This window comes from Cydia splendana, unplaced genomic scaffold, assembly GCF_910591565.1.
Source record: "Cydia splendana unplaced genomic scaffold, ilCydSple1.2 scaffold_63_ctg1, whole genome shotgun sequence".
In the NCBI taxonomy this organism is placed as follows: Eukaryota; Metazoa; Arthropoda; class Insecta; order Lepidoptera; family Tortricidae; genus Cydia; species Cydia splendana.
This window is the reverse complement of record NW_026946896.1, coordinates 125,571-131,621: the sequence shown is the minus strand read 5'-3', so window position 1 is coordinate 131,621 and position 6,051 is coordinate 125,571.

The window sequence follows — 6,051 nt, the reverse complement described above, 5'->3', positions numbered from 1 at the left end:
TAAATAAAATAAATAAAATAAATAAAATAAATAAAATAAATAAAATAAATAAAATAAATAAAATAAATAAAATAAATAAAATAAATAAAATAAATCAATTAAATAAATAAATTAAATTAAATAAATTTAATAAGTAAAATCAATAAAATCAACAAAATATAAATAAAGTAAATAAAATAAACAAATTTTTTAGTATTTTTTTTAGTTCTGACGGCACATCACTAAAACTACTTTTCTCAAAAATGGACGGCAAAGTCGACTTTGCCGTTTAAAAAATAGGTTGCGAAGCGCGTAGTTTATAAGGTCAGTCAAAAATTAAAAAGTTAAAAACATTGCAGTCTCGATTTTGGGACTGCAATGTTGCATACAAATTCCATTATTTGTCGAGTTCCAAACTTTTTAAAAGTTGAAATGGCCATATCAAATGAAGGCACAGGCCCATTAAACAGCCAAACAGATGATTAGTACCGCGACTATTTAGCTGTCTCAAATAGGTTGGCGTATTTTCGGCAGAAAAATACACTTCTATTTTTTTATTAAAAAAATAAAAAGGCGGCAAAGCTAATTTTTTCAATTGTTTCTACTTTTTTCTGTGAAAATATATACGTAAGAAAGTTGCTTTTGTAAAATATTTGTATGATATTTATATTTCTTGCACCATTTTTGAGAAAAGCACTATATATGACTCGGCTGGAAGGCTACTTGCTGGCTTCGGATTCAATTAAACGGACTCCCAAGGTCGTCCGTTTAAAACGAATCCTCAGCCTGCAAGTAGCTACTTCCGAGCCTCGACAATAATGTACTATTAATGTAGCAAACCAGTAAGCAACCGATAATAAAGGTTACCATAACTGAATGAAAACCTGTTAAAAACCCTTAACAAAAACCCTATCGCGATGGGGTTTTGAGATTAACTCGGTTAAAGGTTAGGGTTACCGTTTCAATAAGGTTACCATTACAATCAGGTAACAGTATGATAGGGTTACCGAATGATACGGTAACCGAATCGATTGGGTTACCGAATTGATAGGATTAAGCGTAAAGAGGGGTTTTCCGGTCCTTGCTTTGGCAACACCAATGACGGCAACACCAGTAGGAGATTTTTTGATAATCCGGAATTGGCGGCTGATATCACAAAAGTCAGCTACGACTTGATTTTTAGGCTGAAAGTTATTTTAGAGTTAATATCTAGTGGTCATAGAATAAATATTGCTAAATTCGACGAATACGCTTATGATACAGCAACATTATATAAGAATTTGTATGGGGAATGGCATCCTATGACTCCAACCATGCATAAAATTTTGATCCATGGGGGACGCGTAATAGAAAACGCTCTATTACCCATTGGCCAGTTGTCGGAAGAAGCAGCAGAAGCCCGAAATAAACATTTTAGGGCATACCGACAAAATTTTGCAAGGAAATTTTCAAGAGAACAATGTAATTTTGACGTTTTTACTAGACTTTTAGTAACATCCGATCCACTCATCAGCAGTATGAGACCAAAAAAGCAATCGCCTTGCAACAAAGCCTTTCTTCCTGAGACAATCGAGCTTTTGTTGCCTGCCGAACCATATATACCAGTGTAGATTTGTGTGTATTTTAATTTTGTATTAAATAAATTTAAAATATTTTTTTTCATAATTTTTTTTATATTTTTTTGTTTTTAATTGACAGAATACAATTGATTTTAGTATAAAACAACGTTTTTACATTTTTTATCCCATTTTGTACCGAATTATACCCTAAAATAATTTTGGCCGCCTAAATCGGTCATATCTACGTCTGTGCAGCTGATGTCTCAATCCAGACACAAAATAAATACATCCAGCTGCATGATGAGGTACTTACGTCTCGATCTATATTATACATTTATGTACATAACTATATAATTATATGTTTGTATACCTATTCTCACAATTTACCAAAACTGGGTCGCTTTTAAAAGCAAAATTGGTACAAATGAGCCATTTTTTTAATTATATGCATCAAAATAAATATATGATACATAAATAAATAATTAAATAAATGTAATATAATTATGATTGAGGTGCTATTATTATATTTACTAGGTACTGACTTATATAAAATTTTTAAGATTTTAATTGACTCAAAACTTCAAAAAAGACCCTTATAGGGGTACTCGCGTGCATTATTTGGACCGAAATTTCGGACACAGTCATAAGGTAAAAGTAGGTACTAGTGCTCGACGCTGCACAAGTATTCGACCTTAATGTCAAAGTTATAAAGGTTACTTTTAAACAACGAAGAATTTTCTACATTCCAATTTAATACTTGTTACGTATAGATTAATCAGCCGTTTCTTTTACATTTGTAGATAACAAAAGAGCCTGACTCAACGTTATTGTTACCTGAAGATCCGATATTAGAAGAGAATAGGCAAAATGTGTTACTAGATATATCAAGTTCTGTACACTTTACAAATATAACAACGGATACTCACGAAAACATAAGCACGTGTACTGAACTGAAGTCAATGATGCCTTTCAGAATTTAATTCATATGGATGACTATGAATCTGGCTCCAGGTTTATAGATTCAGCAATTTTAAATACAACAGAGCACGAGTTACCTGATGTAACACAACAAGAACCTGAACAGAGCAGTTTCCATCAAGAAAATGCAAACTTGCTTTCACCCACTATAAATCAGTCTGATAATGCAGATACTGTTTTCAACCCCACTACAGACATGCCGGTAGAAAATGAAAACAGAAATGGCCGACCAAAGAAGGGCAGAAAAAGAAAATATCCAGACCAAACTCGTGAAATTCGAAAATATAGGCCATAAAGGAAAGGTTGTAGACTCTTGAGAATTTAATGATGTTCAGTGTAAGGATGGTTGTCATGAAAAAGTGACAGTAACAGAGCGTAAACAAGAATTTTCCAAATTTTGGGAATTGGGGTTTGAAGGTAAGTGTTTGTACATATCTTGTAACGTTAAAACTACTGATATAAAAAGAAAAAAACAAGAATTCCAATAAAAGAAAATGCACACGTGTGCACATTTATTAAAAAACCAAATCGTGTATGCTAAAATGTTTATTGACACCTTAAGAATTTCTTCAGCAAGGGTTCACAGATATTTAATACAATGTTCGAGTGCGGAGAAAATAGAAGACAAAAGAGGAATATCGCCACAAAATAATCATAAGTTGTCTGAAGAAGTAAAACAAAGTGTTATTGAGCACATCGATAAATTCCCAAAATATACATCACATTACTGTAGAGCTCAGACAGACAGGATGTTTTTACCACCGGATATTACGTTACTGAAGATGCACGAGTTATATTTATCGGAAACTTCCTGTGACACTTCTACAAAAAAAGTTTCATTGGCATCATATAAAAAAATATTTTACAACAATTTCAATTTACAAAGAAAACGGCCACAAAAAGATACATGTAATAAGTGTGATTTGTTGGCAATAAAAATAAGAGATGCTACTTCAGAAGAAACTAAACTGAATTTAGAAAGGGAAAGAGATCAACACCACAAAGAAGCAGAAGATGTACGGGCCATGAAAAAACAAGACTTGAACTTAGCTAAGATTTTTGATCACCTGGAAACCCTTCATTTGACATGGAAAAGACTTTGCCACTACCTAGGATTCCCACCAATATTGTTTTTTACAAACGTTAACTTTGGCTTTATAACTGTGGTGTTCATTCTGGAAAAAGGTAAAGGCTTTTGCTACGTGTGGGTAGAAGGTACAGCAGGCAGGGGAGCACAGGAAGTGGGTTCCTCTTTACGCAAACATATATCCTTAAATCTAGATTCAAAAGTCAAAGAGCTCATTCTTTGGTCAGATTCGTGTGGTGGACAAAACCGTAACATCAAAGTGACTTTATTACTCTTTGCAGTGATGGAAGAAAATGAAAACTTGGAGAAAATCACACTACGGTTTATGGTTCCTGGCCACAGCTTCTTAGAAAACGATAGTGAGTTTAGTGATATCGAATCATGCTTGAAAACTCAGACGCGACTTTATACTCCTCAAGATTACATCAATGTGATGACCAGTTGTCGCAAAAAAAACAAGTTGACTGTTTTTAACATGGAAAAAGACGACTTTGTGGGAGTATCTAAAATGATGAAGAAAATAGTAAACAGAAAAAAAGATTTAGAAGGAAATTCTGTAAGTTGGCTTCAAACTAAAGAAATATCTATCTTTAAGAATAAACCTGAGAGGATATTTCTTTCAACTACTCACGGTGGTCATCCCCAAGAAGTCAACCTTAACAAGAGACCCATAAGAGGTCAAAATTGTACCTCATTAAGTTTTTCCAGTCTTTACGAGCAACTTTGGCCTGAAGGAGAGCTGAGAGGAGAGAGAAGAGAGAGAAGGAGGCTATTGCACAACCTAAACTGGATGATATAAAATCCCTGCTGCACCTGATTCCTTCTGATGCCAGATGCTGGTATGAAAAATTAACTGGATCTCGAGACTTTGACGAACGACGAAGACGTTGATGGTTTTAATGGACCTTTAGATTTTGATATAGAAAAAGAACTAGCTTTAGTAGTTGATCTGTGTAAGATGTCCCCTAATATTTATTTATTTATTTATTCTTACCTCGCTCATTTAATTACCATTTAATTTAATAAACAGAATTTTTTTTTCATGTTTAAAGGCATGAAAAGTATCAAGCGGTTTTGTTATATTATAATATCTTATGTGTGTAATCCTGGCTAGTACTAATGAATTATTATTAGTTACAACGCCAATTCTGCCATTTATGCTGATTTTTTTGTCATTTATAAGAAAAAGTTGATTGCAGTACAAAACTAAATTGTTAGACGGATTAGTCCTAGTCATTGTGGAGGAAAACATTGTTGTTGATTTATTTACAATATAACTATTTACTCAAATATATGGAATTTTATTTTATTCCATTATTCACTTCACCTCTAACAATTTGCATTAAAGAATCAAGCGACAAAATATGTCTCATAGTACGCTACGACGAAATAAATTAACCTCATCGGTGTATTAGTGCAATAAAGAATCAAGCGGAAAAACGTTAATAACTTCGAAACTTGAATAGGTATGGTGTTATTTTTTTAATTTATTTAAATTATGAACACTTTTATAGGTTTAATGTCAAAATTAACTTTTTTGCTTTACAATTTATAAATGAACTTACAATAACTGATTCAAATTTCAAATCTTTCGAGCTCATTTTCTCGATTTCAACTAACTGTCGCTTGATCGCTTATTTCATAACACTGTCCAATTGTAACAATGCGAGTACGACTGATTAAAAATTGTCTCAAAATTGTCTCAAGATCTTCATCATCTTCCTCGCGTTGTCCCGGCATTTTGCCACGGCTCATGGGAGCCTTGGGGTCCGCTTGAAAACTAACCCAAGAATTGGCGTAGGTCAAGTATTGGTTTTTACGAAAGCGACTGCCATCTGACCTTCCAACCCACAGGGTAAACTAGGCCATAAATATTGGGATTAGTTCGGTTTCCTCACGATGTTTTCCTTCACCGAAAAGCGACTGGTAAATATATCAAATGATATTTCGTACATAAGTTCCGAAAAACTCATTGGTACGAGTCGGGGTTTGAACCCGCGACCTCCAGATTGAAAGTCGCACGCTCTTACCGCTAGGCTACCAGCACTCTTAAAATAAAAAATAAAAATTGTCTCAAGATCTGTTATCTCTAAATGCAAAACGTGCTAAGTGTTATTTTTACCTCCAAAGCATTTTTTATTCCTATGATAAGACTATAGAGCCGATAATATAATGAAATTTTTTGGTATCCCGAAGCCGTTTTTCTACAGAGTGCATTCTTTTTGAGTGTCGATGGTTGTTAAATGCAAAAAAAGTTATGTTAGCCATTATTTAGTGTATTTTGTAGTCTATTGTTTAAAGAAATAGAGTCGTTAATCTATACTTACATTTCAAGGCGGTTATAATCTGCTTTTACTACGAGGTAGTTATCCTAATTTGTGGTTTACCACTCAATGGTATTGTATTCTTGAGACTCTTTGAGTAAACTAGCTCAGATCATAAGATTTA